Genomic DNA, 13,558 nt, shown 5'->3' with positions numbered 1-13,558 from the left:
ACAACCTCATCAAACGACTTCAAGTAATATCAACGAAATTTGTCAATACTCTTGGCTACTTTCGTGAGCAACACGTACTATTGCTACATTGTACCTAACTATTAGTTAGATTTGGTTATCATAAAATACATAAACTAATTAAATAAAATAAGTAAGTGATTAAAATAGAAGGAAACACACACAACAGGTCGAAGAAGCTGCACTTGAGTTTGAATCACTCATCATAGTTTAGATTAGTCTAATGTGAAATACGAGGATTAGCTACCATTCTTGCATACATGTAAGTTTTGTAGCAAAATTTGACACACCCCAACGCGGAATGTCTACTAGAACTCCGAATCGAGTAGTGTTGGCCGACACCTGGAAGGTGATGAAGCCATAAAGTATAGTGATGTGGAAAATGTGAATAAATTTAAACCTAAAAGTGCCTAAAGACAAGAGTGCGCTGTGAGCGAGAATGAACCTATTTCACATGCGACATCAGAGTGTAAGTAAAATACAGTAGTGTGGGTGATGATCATACCCTCAGAGGTAGCCACCTATACTAACATTTGCCAAGAATCCTCGTCGATACGAACTTTCAGTAGCTAAAACCTGGAGGTGCAAAAAATAGAAGGGTGAGTCACTACTACAAAATAGGGCTTTCATGACACTTAGAAATTTTTTTAATGACATTCTTTTATTAAAAGCGTCACTAAAATAAAATTATGACGCAACTTTAAAAATATAAATAAATTAAAATAAACAGATAAGAAAACCAAGAGACAATTATCAAAAAGAGATCAGTTTCACACCCACTACAATTGCACGTTTGAACAGTTAACCTGTTCAGCCTAAATCTTATCCTTTTTCTTTAATATGGTCGTAAAGAAAAATATAACATAAACGGTTGAGTGGGACTTCATTCCCCATCAGGACTTTGTTCTGCCATTGGAGAGGACGATATTCAACAAAAAGGCTGCAAGCCAGCAAAAGTCCCTCCCGTGCCACCGCCATCCAACCTTCTAAACACCATGCGTTGTCGCCCCTCACGGCTCCATGCCTTCGTCAGCCATCACCAGCCATCGTCAATGTTTAGGTAAATCCCTTATTTTCATTTACATAAGTTAATTGATGATTTGAGATCTATGTGATATGGATTTTGTATGATTTAGTGTGAGTTTATCTGGGTTTGGTGCTATTTGTGGTTTTCATGTTCAATCTATTATCTAGTTTGAATTGGCTATTTTGTTGTTTGACTAGGTTTGGATGGATTTGGAGCCAATTCGGTAGTAATGTCGATTCACATTTGATTTTGCTGTGAACTTATATTGGTTTTGTTTTTCTAATTGTTAATTTACTGAGGTTGGCATTGGTGGCAGTTTAATTATGTAAATTGTAGGTTTCAACAATTGCTGGTGCAAAACGTGTGAAGAAAGGCTCATTAGTCCTAGAGATTTCCGCATTAAGTAGTCAGACAAATAAAGAGTCTGAGGCCTCATCCAAATCAAGTGCCTTTGCCCCTGCAACCAGTCAATCCTCCATTCATGCAAATTCTATGCAAGTGAGATTCTTTCTCTTCTTGCCTTTAATTTTTTGTGCTATTTTTTTATGAAACAGTATGATTACTGGATGCTTTTGTTACTTGTATGTACAGCTGTCCTATTTTCTAGATTATCACATATTAATGGATGCCTTTTTTTTATTTTTATTGCACGGTTTCTTTAAATCAATCTTTGATTTTATACTAGAATGGTTGGAGAGAATTTATTGTTTTCGTTTATTTTCTTCCATGTGATCTCAAAACTATAGTGCATTTTTGTTGATCTTTTTGTTTGACCTGATTCATCTGTGCAGGATACAGAAATAATGATTTTTAAGTTCAAATTTTCCAAGATTCTAGAGATAATCAGATGACCGTTTGCAGTTTATTTTTTGGTTTTAGCATGTGAAAGTAAGAATTGTTATTCTTATTGATTTTTTTAATTAATGTTGATAATTTTTGTGTAGAAAAGGTGGGAGTCTCTCCTGCGTCAAGGGAGGAGGATATTTGTTGTTGGTGATCTTATGCTCAACCAGATTTTGAGAAGAACTAGATTTTAAATTAAGTGAACTTACAGTTTTATTAGTAGGAAAGCTCTATACATTATATTGTCTTTTGTAATACTTCGGTGGTCGATAAATTTCAAATTTATGAAGCAATATTGTTTCAATTGAGGTCAATATCTTGCTTTCTGGATGAATTATGTAGGTCGTGCTTTCAAATTAAAAATACATTATATATGTCATTAAACATATTTCAGGACATGTATTGAACGGTTTATGACACGCTTTGTGTGTCATTGCTAATATTCAATGACATTGCAAATGGTTTCAGTGCTATAGGACATGATGCTATATAGAAATAGATGATATTTTTTTAAATCAATCATACTTGTTAGTTGATCATGACACTCATTCCTCTGTTTATGACACATTATCCGCATCTCAAATTGAAATAGATGACATACTTTTTTAAATCAATGACACTTGTTAGGTGTCTGTAGAAGCTACACATGACACTGTGCGTATGTCATGTTTAGTATACCATGATGCTCATTTCTCTGTATATGACGCTTAATCCGCGTCTTAAATGGTTATAGATGACACAAGTTCTTAATTCAATGACGCTTGTTAGGCGTCCTTAGAAGTAATACATGACACTTTTTCAACGTCATAAAAAGTATCTTTAATGACACCCACAAAGATGACACTAAATTCTTGCGTCATTAAACTTTTAACATGACCCATAAATTGCGTCATGTATGTTAAAATTTGTAGTAGTGAGTGGGCACAAAAACAAAGCTTTAGAAAACATATTTCTCTTTCTGAAAGTAATAACCCTTCACAGTAAAACCTGTATAGTTTCCAGAAAATAATAATACATACGTATGTAGAAATCATGCTCAAGAGTAGTGAAAACCAAGTATATCCCATGTCAAGTATGTCAACAATGAAATAAGTAAGCCAGGTAAAATAAATCAATGTAAACTGATATGTCAGCCGGAGTCACCTAACGTGACCTGTACAGCTGAGCCTATAGCTCATCTACCAATTCCTGCACATAAATCGGAACCATCTAATGTGGTCTGTACAACAGGCTGGGTGTAAATAGATACGCTTAAGTGCTACGATCACGTGAAGGCTATGCGATATATCGCAAGTCACTTAAAAGTTGGAACCACCTAATGTGGCATGTACGACAGGCTAGCACCTGCCTTAGATCCAAGGTGAACGTGTGGTGCGGGAGGTGAACGATCACGTGAAGGTTAGGCCCTAGCCTTGGGTGGAACACTAACACCGGGGTGCAAGATGATGAGCACTAAATGCATCTAAACATAACCATACACACTGCAATTACTATCATCAATATGCACTCACCTGAAGCTTACCTGGGTGTCCGCAACATCATGCAATAATATGCATATTTATACTAATACATATACTAAAATGTAATGCAATTGACATGGCATTTAAAAAACGTAAATCCATTTAAAACCATTTCTGGTACAATGAAAAACATATATACGTATATATAGAAAACCAAAAGCCCACTCACCTAAGGTCTGCACTACAACTCCCTAGCACAAATATCAAAGCATCACGAACAATCGGCGCCTAAAACAATTATCAAATCACGTCTCAGAATTCTTATCAATAAAACACGTAACTTACAAATCCTATTCGGGAATATCTGTACATCGGTTTCCCAATCCCTAAGTTTCCAATATCCTTAAATATTATGTACTATAACGTATCAAAGTTTGGTGATGATCCAATAGTCGAATTGTCGATTACTATAAGCATCAAGCGGTGAACCTTAATGGAACTACGTTCAAACAACAGAAATTCGTCAATTGGAGTTCACCAATGGAATCGGGGTATTCAAATTTATCCTATGAAGGTCAGGAGACGTCTCGGCCCACGCACCGCCGCAGGTGGCGGTTGGCCACCCCAACTCGTCAGAAAAATCAACTATTTCCAAAAATTACCAAATTCTTCAGAAAAGTATATCTCAATAAGGGGAACAATTTTCAAACCTGTGGCCAAGTCCAATTTGGCCTGAAAAAAACCCGAAATCCACCTCGATCCGCCGGAAACCTTTAAAATGGGTGTTCTTGATTAAACTCCAAACAAGCTCCAACGCCTCCAAGGTTGATTGGGCTTTGTTTCTAGGTTCATGGTGAGTCTATTAATGGTGTCAATTGAATGGAAACGTTTCAGGTTTGGTGGATCTCGGCCGAGGGTCCTCACGATCCCCATGGTTCCTGTAGGGATGTTTTCCCCAAATTACAACCAAATTCATTATAATTTTAGGTGGAAAAGGAAGAGGGAGGGTTGTGGAATGTTTTCCAAGTGATGGATGGCGGCGATTCACCAGAACAATCACCTGAAAATGTGTCGGAAGGTGTGGAGGAGCCAAGTTGGGTACGGGTCAAAGGGAACCCGACAAGTTCCTCTCATTCTCCCCTTCTCTCCTTTCTCTCATTTCCCTCGTCACCCATTGGTCACCTTCTTCTCTCTCCTCTTCTAAATGGGCATCCAGCCCCTCCTTTCTCTCCTTTATCTCTCATCTCCACCGCCCATCTTTTCTTCCTTTTAATCTAGGCCACACACGTGACTTTCCAGATTTTGCTCCAAAAATCTGAATCTTTCTTGATATTAATTAATTTACTAAAATGCCCTAAACTTTAAACGTTAATAACTCCTCTGTCATAACTCCGAATTGCGTTTCGTTTGTACCCACACGTCCATAGCGACGAGTACTACGAGAATATGCTAAGAAAACAAACCTTACGTGACATGACAAGACGGTCGACAAAAATCAACGTATTTGCCTCTACGGGCATTTCCATAAATTCACATTTAAAAATTATTAAGACTGTAATTTTTTGGGGACGAGTCGTTACAAAATTCCTGACGTATGACTTGAATTAAAATTTTAAAAAATATATGTGACATCCCACCCGGTGATTTATTGTATTTTATTCTCAATAGTAGTGAAATTATCAAAATACCCCAGAGATGCCACGTAGGCCTTCCACGTGGACCTCAATGTTCCTTTCACTTTTCCAGTCATATTTTATAATTTTTGAATAGTACTCATTTTTAGGAACACGTGGCCATAGATGGAACTCAATTCAAAGTCGTAATGAAGAAGTTATAACGACCTGTCCTAAATATTACAGTTTTTATAATTTTAAAGCATGAATTTACAAAAATGCCCTTCAAGGTGAAAAATGTTGACTTTTGTTGATCACCTTCTCATATCACATGAGATTTGTTTCCATGGTGTATCCTTGTAATACTCGTAGCTAAGAGCACGTGGGCTCAAGCAAAATCGAATTTAGAGCTAGAACGGAGATTTTATGGAATTCGAAACATAGGGGCATTATGGTAATTTTAAGTTTCGCTAAATATTTTCCCCATTTCGTCATTTCTTACTTTGTTTTGTGTGCCAGTAAGACCTACCCCTGTTTTGGGTTGTGTCCCAGCCTACTCTCTTTCCTCCCCCTTTTCTTTCTTCTTTTTCTTTTTTCCCCCGTGGACTTCTCTCTCTAGAATTATCTTTGCTTTTCTTTCCCTCTCATCTCTGCACTCTGCTCTCCTTTCCGAGCACAGACGCACACACACAAACAAACAGCGACGACACCGCCTCCAACATCACTAGCTTAGCCACACAGGCAAGCACCATCACCATCTGTGGACCCTCCCTCCTCCCTTTCTCACATCTTTTCAATCTCACTCCTTTTCTGTTGACAGTCACTGTGCATCATCTTCCCTGACGAACCACGACGAGTCCTCGTCATCCCCGACGCATGTAAGCTCCTAAAATCTTCTAGATTGTGTTCTAGGTTAGATTAGGGTAGTTGGTAAGTGTTAATCAAGTGTTGGATGTAGGAAACATCTCGGGAAAAATTTCCCAGATTTCTGGAAGTTGAAACCGTGGCCATTTGGCAACTTTTAAACCCTTTTTCCGGGCAACTCCGGCCATGTCACAGCCTCCAATGGGTATGTATCAATTCCCTACATTCCTAACTTCATTTGGATTTTTATATCACTAAAATTGGTTAAGAATCGAGCTCGAAATAAGCTCTGAAAGTCGGCCTAAAACCTGCAAAATCCCCGGCCTCGCGAGGAAAGCGAGTACGCCTGTACTCGCGGACGCATGAGGCTGTGCGTGGGGTGGCCCGTGGTGACCCGGGCTACCGCCCCATGGTGGAGCATGGCAGTGCACGCAGGCGGCAAGAAAGGGAACCGGAGGTCCCTCCTTAGGTTTTTCGACGTGCCAAATCCAAATCCGCTGTCCGTTTTCCCAAATTCGATCGTTTTAGTATATTTTTATTAAATAGTCTCTATTTGTGTTTAGGTGCGTCAGTTGGAAGTGACCCCGTCCTCCCTAGTTCGAGCAGCTCCCTGGTAGCGAAATATTTGTGAATGGACCCTTTCTCAAATTGCATGATTTTTTTTTATTAAATGCTAGGCTTGCATTCACGAAAGCATGATTTCATGATTTTACGTTTTATGCATTATTTATGATTTATCGAATTATGTTTTACGAAACGTTATGAATTATTGGATTTATGTGTTTGATATATTACAGATTTACAAATATGATTTATTATGGTTTAAGAATTGATGCTTTGAGTTTTTGAGCTCTGGTGATTTGATTTGAGTTTCTGAGATACATTTTCAGTGCTTATCCAGTGGGTTATCATACAACACATACACACAACATGAATATGTATACGTCTATGGCCATAGGACACAATTGAGGATATTTATGACATACTCCCAGCTTCACTGGCGAAACCAATGTCGGTATGTTATGTTATGTATATGTTTCTTCTCTGGCGTAAACCAAAGTCGTACAGCTTCACATTCGAATAATGGGACCAACCATATTTCTTCACTAACATAACCCAGTGTCATACAACTTCACCTTCGAGTGATGGTTATGCCTTCGAATGACTATAATACCCCTAGTTGAGTACATCATTGATGTGATTTACGAATGTTTTGCGGATTTGCCTTTGGGTAACTATTTTACCATTACTAAGCACTGGCTTACACGTACATGTTTTATGAATGTTTTTCATGGCATGCTAGAGTTTTTAGAAAACCTACTATGTAGTAATATATGAATTTTCAAAACAAGGGGTTAGCATGTTTAGACAGAAAATGGTTTTCTTATTATTAGTATTATTATTATTATAAACTTTGGTCAACTCACCCTTTTGTTTTGTGCCTCCTTCAAGATTTAGAATCGAGGCACACGATCCCCACGTCAAGGCACTCCCGTATCAGTAGCTTTGAGCTCCCCTCTCGATGTAGGACCCACATTTTTTGTAATCTCATTGATTTTAAAATATTCCTTTCGTACTCTTCTTGATTAGTTGTATATTCTGAACACGTTCCTGCAATTGCATACTTCATTATATTCAAATTTACATATTTTATTTACGTTCGTTCTTTCTTTATAAATTGCAGGCATCTTTAAATGGCTTCGTCACCCTCAGGTGTCAGCCAACACATGCCTATCCTAGTATTTAGAGATATCGGGGTCAAGGCATGTCAGTTTGATATCAAGGCATGGTTTGTTCAGAGCATACTTAGGATCTTCTCCTACCCTATTAGTGTGTCAGCCTTGATATCATTTGGATGTCACGGCTTCTGTTTATTAATGGCATTCGGCATGGTTGTGCAATTATCATTCTGCCTGAATAGTCACATCCTATTTTAAGCATAAGAAATTTATGTCAGGATTGTGCCTCAAGTTTGACGTAATTGATTGATGGACGACTTTCAAATCAGACCGATACTCTGCAACTTGTGTTCCCTAGGAATGGCGAGGAGAGTCATACCTATATGGAGATTACTTGAAACACCCGAAGTTCATGTTGGAGAAAATAGGAAGCACTAGTTATAAACGAAGTTTAGCAAGTGTCAGCTTAGGAAGACCAAATCAGTTTTCTCGAGCTGGTTGTTTCTGCTGAAGGCAATCGTGTGGACCCTCACATGAATTCTCAATTATTGCATTGTCTCTTAATAAGTTGACAATGTTCCAACAACACTTATGAATCGAACGGATCAAGTATTCCATGTATTTTTTTCGACGGATTCGTGATTATCTTATTGATAACCTTCTTATTTACTCAAACAACGGGGTGAAATGTACCAAACATCAATAGCCAGCTTTATACCAAATTCCTCAAATGTAAACCTTGCTTAGTTTACATACCTTTGTTGGGAGACATGAGTGTAGCAAAAGATATTCTTATCAAATTGAGGTTGTAATTGTAGAAAATCGACAATCCTCACGAATGTCGTAAATTACGAAATAACATTGGTCTTCTCGATTTCTATCGATAGTTGTCAACGATTCTTTGATCATAACCCAATACCCATGTGCGGCTAGGAAACAAGTTAGTTTTATTTGAGATGTTGATTATGAACGAGATTTCCGACAACTAAATTGTTTTCTCACCCGACCATTATTTCTACACCTTTCAATGACATCGATCAATTTTGAATCCTACAATGACGTTTTACTGAATGTTTAGCCGCTTGCTGATGCAGCATGATCGAGTAACACGTGTGTCTCTCGACAGCTAGAAACGCACGAAGTGAACCGTCCTATCTACGACCATAAGTCAATGGCTACCATTCTTACTTGGAAAACTTAATAAGACCCCTCCATGGCGACTATGGTAATGTTTTGATGTTTGTCAACCAACTCACTCGATGTATTATCCATCAATTTGTGAAGACTATACCTTGAACCATTTGGCCGAATTCCTCTTTTTCAAATTTTTCAGACTCTTTGATGTTTAAGTTCAATCGGCCCTGTTCATAATCCCATATTCATTTCCTGGTCCTAACATATGTTTTTGTCATTCCTGGATTACCTTACTGCTCTTTGTATCATTTCTGAAGTAGCCAAATTGTCCAGATTAACCACTCAGATGTGGAAGTTTTTAGTTGAGATTGTCAAACAGAATCACTCAATCAACACCCTATCAAGTGAATCATCACCGTTAGTGATTGAATATCCATGTAGTTACCGTTGTAGCAAGTTGTTGTGAAAATTTGTTTAGACAAAGCCTAAGTTCCTATTTGTCAATTTTCATTAGACCATCATTCAAGTTGAGTTAACGTTCGACCATTCAAATTACTACCACATAACCAAGTTAGGATCCTACACGCATTTAAGCAGTAGAGTTGTATATTTAATCTAGATATCTTGTACTCTATATTTACTGGATATGTTTTGACCCATAAAAGCTTGAGTGCTCTTTTAGCCTTCTCGACATGGTTTCTCGCCAAATCTGTGAGGAACTCACGATGGATAGACTTAGATGACATGTGCGCCCAATTTCATATCGGTACTAACAGGAACATTAGGAGCATAACATTGTCACAAGCCTACCAAACTTACCAGGACAAGTTCCAAGTGGTTTTGAGGATTGAGCCGTCTTTTAGTAAGGAATTAGTGAAGGTAAAACTGTAGGTTCCGAGCCTGGTGATTATAGGGTCAGTTTCTGTGAATGCTTTGAAGTGACAACCATTATTCGAAGGAAATGGTCAGAGTGATAGTTCCTCTAATATAAGTTTCGAATTTGTACCTCTTGATCAAGAGAGTGATCACCGTGCATAGTCACGAAAGAAATTTTTTACAACAAGTGTTTATCTCTTCGTATCTTTCAATTATTTTGCTCCAAGACTTTATTGTTCATGTGTACGTGGATGTCAAAGCACTTCTAGCAGCTCTAATTGGTACACTTTGGGGGAGTGTGGGAGCATGATCAAGGTGTAAATTGGACGATCTAGGCACATTCTCACATTAATGGGCAAAATGGTATTTTGCCACCCCCGAGACTCGGGAACTTCTCACTTGCTTACCGAGACATCAATGAGTTATTGGTATTACGGGCTGCAGACTGTAATATCGATGGCTTATTTGTTAGGTTCGCTAAGCAAGTGGGCAAGTCGGCCTACCAACGATAGTAGTTATTAATTAGTTATGGTTTGGACTCGACCCAAGACACACACACCTATTCTTGGAGTAAGTGACATTACTGATGCTTGGGAAAGGCCCATTTTCATTTTTGGTTTTGATTTTCAGTGAAAATATTTTAAATTACATTATTATATTTATATGTGTATTTTTGACATTACAAATTTTGGGTGAGTCATTTCCACTTTCGATTTTAAACTCAGTCCAAGTATTTGAATCCTACGTTAGTATATATCTATTTTTGTTGTCATCTTATTATATGTATATATTTTTAACCTTATCTTATTACACAATAATATATATTTTCAACTTTATTTTTTTTTTTAAGTATTATACTATACTATATTATTGAGGAAGGAATAAAGTATGAGCTTGGAGGCATGAATGAGGAATCATTGCAATTTGATTGCGAAGGAATGGCATTCTGTTTTATGTAGCTGCTCTAACTTGATTTCTTCTTTATATATTTCTTCCTATTTTCTAGTATTTTTATGTATGGCAAGTTATTTCACATTTCAGGGACAAAATTTTCTTAACAGGAGTAGATTGTTGACCGCCTTGTCATATGACATGAGATTTGTTTCCATGATGTATCCTTATAGTGCTCGTCGCTTCAAGCACGTGGGCACAAGCGGAATCGAATTTGGAGCTAGAAAAGAGATTTTATGGAATTTGAAACATAGGGGCATTATGGTAATTTTACTTTGTTTGGTGTGCCATTGGGGCCCACCCTTGTTTTGGGTTGTCTCCCATCCCACTCTTTTTCCCTCTTTTCTTTCTTCTTTTTCTTTTTTTTTTCCCCGTGGACTTCTCTCTCTAGAACTCTTTCCGTTTTTCTCTCCCTCTCATCTCTACACCCTTTTCTCCACTCCGATCACAGACGCACACACACAAACAAATAACGATGGCACTGCATCCACCATCACTACCCTCACCATTCTGGCAAGCACCATGACCATCTGTGGACCCTCCCTCCTCCCTTTCTCACCTCTCTTCGATCTCACTCCCTCTCTCTCTTGACAGTCACTATGCATCATCTTCCCCGACGAAACACGGTGAGTCCTTGCCATCCTCGACGCAGGTAAGCTCCCAAAATCTTCTATATCATGTTTTAGGTTAGATTAGGATAGTTGGTAAGTGTTAATTGAGTGTTGGATACACGAAACATCTTGGGAAAACTTTTCCAGATTTCTGGAAGTTGAAACCATGATCATTTGGCCATTTTCAAACCCCTTTTCTCGCCAACTCTGGCCATGTCACGACCTCCAATGGGTATGTATCGATTCCCTACATTCTTAACTTCATTTAAGTTCTTATATCACTGAAATTGAATGAGAATCGAGCTCAAAATAAGCTCTGAAAGTCGGCCTGAAACCTGTAAAATCCCCGACCTCGTGAGGAAGGCGAGTACACCTATAATCGGAGGCATGTGGCGCTGCAATGCTATGCGTGTGGAGCGTACGCACCTCAACCGGAAGCACTGTGCTCTACCGCAGACCACGACAGCGCCGGCGATTTTTTCGGTGACCTATCTCGGTAAGTGGTGACTAAGGCCACCGCCCCATGATGGCATGTGCGATAGCGTGTTGGGGAACCAGAGGTCCCTTCTTAAGTTTTTTGACATGCCGAATTCGAATCCGCTGTTCGTGTTCCCAAATTCGATTATTTTAGTAGAGTTTTATTGAATGGTCTCTATTTGTGTTTAGGTGAGTCGGTTAGAAATGACTCTATCCTCTCTAGTTCAAACAGCTCCCTGATAGCAGAATATTTATGGGTCGACCCCCTCTCAAATTGCATGATTTTTTTTTTTGAATGCTAGGCTTGCATTCACAAAAACCATGATTTCATGATTTTACATTTTATGCATTATTTATGATTTATCGAATTATGTTTTACGAAACGTTATGAATTATTGAATTTACGCGTATGATATATTATAGATTTATGAATATAATTTATTATGGTTAAATAATTAGTGCTTTGAGCTTTTGGGCTCTGGTGATTTAATTTAAGTTTCTGAGATACGTTTTTGATGCTTGTCTAGTGGGTTATCATACAACACATACACAAAACACAAGTATGTATACGTATATCGCCATAAGACACAATTAAGGATATTTATGACATACTCCTAGCTTCACTGGCTAAACCAATGTCAGACAGCTTCACTAGCCATGGCTATTGTCGGTGTGTTATGTTATGCACATGTTTCTTCTATGGCGTGACCCAGAGTTGTACAACTTCACCTTCTGATGATGGGACCTACCATATTTCTTCACTAGCATAACACAGTGTCGTACAACTTCACCTTCGGGTGATGGTTATGCCTTCGAGCAACTGTCATACCCTTAGTTGAGTACATCATTGATGTGATTTAAGGATTTGCCTTTGGGCGACTATATTACCATTACTGAGCACTGGTTTACACATACATGTTTTACGAATGTTTTTCATGGCATGCTAGAGTTTTCAGAAAACCTACTATGTAGTACTATATGAGTTTTCAAAACAGGGAGTTAGTATGCTCAGAAAGAAAATGTTTTTCTTATTATTAGTATTATTATTATAAACTTTGGTCCACTCACCCTTTTGTTTTGCGCCCCCTTCAGGATTTAAAATCGAGGCACATGATCCCCGCATCAAGGCACTCCCATATCAGTAGTTTCGAGCTCCTCTCTTGGTGTAGGACCCACTTTCTTTGTAACCTCATTTATTTTAAAATATTCCTTTCGTACTCTTCTTGATTAGTTGTATGCTCTAAACACATTCTTACTATTGCATACTTCATTATATTCAAATTTACATATTTTATTTACGTTCATTCTTTCTTTATAACTTGCATGCATGTTTAAATGGCTTCTTTGCCCTTGGGTGTCAGCCTGCACGTGCCTATCCTGGTATTTGGAGATATCGGGGTCGGGGCATGTTAGAAGTTATGTTCAAAACAATGTAAATTTACCTAATATAAATTCAAATTCTAAAAATTGACCTCGTGCAGCATGCATCACTGCTTGGTCCTACCTGGGAAAAAATATCAGCCTTAAAAGAGGCTTAATGATGAGTGATGACCATGGAAGTTGCTTAAACAAATATTTTTATGGGCTTTGAAACACACACTTTTATGTCGTCATCCATCAGACATCATTTCTTTTCTTTTCTTTCTTTCAATATATTTTCTTTGTCTCCCTCTATCTCATGTCTCTCTCTCTCTCTCTCTCTCTCTCTTACACACACGCCATATCCTATCACTTTTCCCTCACATATTTCCCTCATGGTCCTATTTTCCCTCATTTAAGCCGATTCTTTCTCTTTCTACCCACTCAACCTTCTCTCATATTTCAAACTCTCTCTCGTAGCTCCTTCTTTACTCTCTCCCTTTCAGTGAACATCACCACCACCACTACTCCAAAGCTTCATCAACACCTCCCAAATTCTCCCAAAAATTATCTAGGACCATATGCAACTCCTTAGTGGTGCCACACTAGGACTAAACAAGGTTCTTGTTTCAGTGTTCAATGAACT

At 38.2% G+C, this 13,558-nt stretch overlaps 1 long non-coding RNA gene across 1 annotated transcript; it reads left to right on the top strand.

The window, feature by feature from the left end:
* The first annotated feature begins 901 nt into the window (after window positions 1-901).
* Window positions 902-2,274, top strand: LOC137722310 (uncharacterized). Its single transcript, XR_011066752.1, has 3 exons — window positions 902-1,078; window positions 1,362-1,543; window positions 1,995-2,274. It is a non-coding gene; the product is annotated as an uncharacterized lncRNA (long non-coding RNA).
* The last annotated feature ends 11,284 nt before the right edge of the window (window positions 2,275-13,558 follow it).

The sequence above is a fragment of the Pyrus communis genome, chromosome 17 (assembly GCF_963583255.1).
Source record: "Pyrus communis chromosome 17, drPyrComm1.1, whole genome shotgun sequence".
NCBI lineage: Eukaryota > Viridiplantae > Streptophyta > Magnoliopsida > Rosales > Rosaceae > Pyrus > Pyrus communis.
The sequence above is the reverse complement of the archived record's forward strand: the minus strand, read 5'-3'. Positions and strand labels throughout refer to the sequence as shown.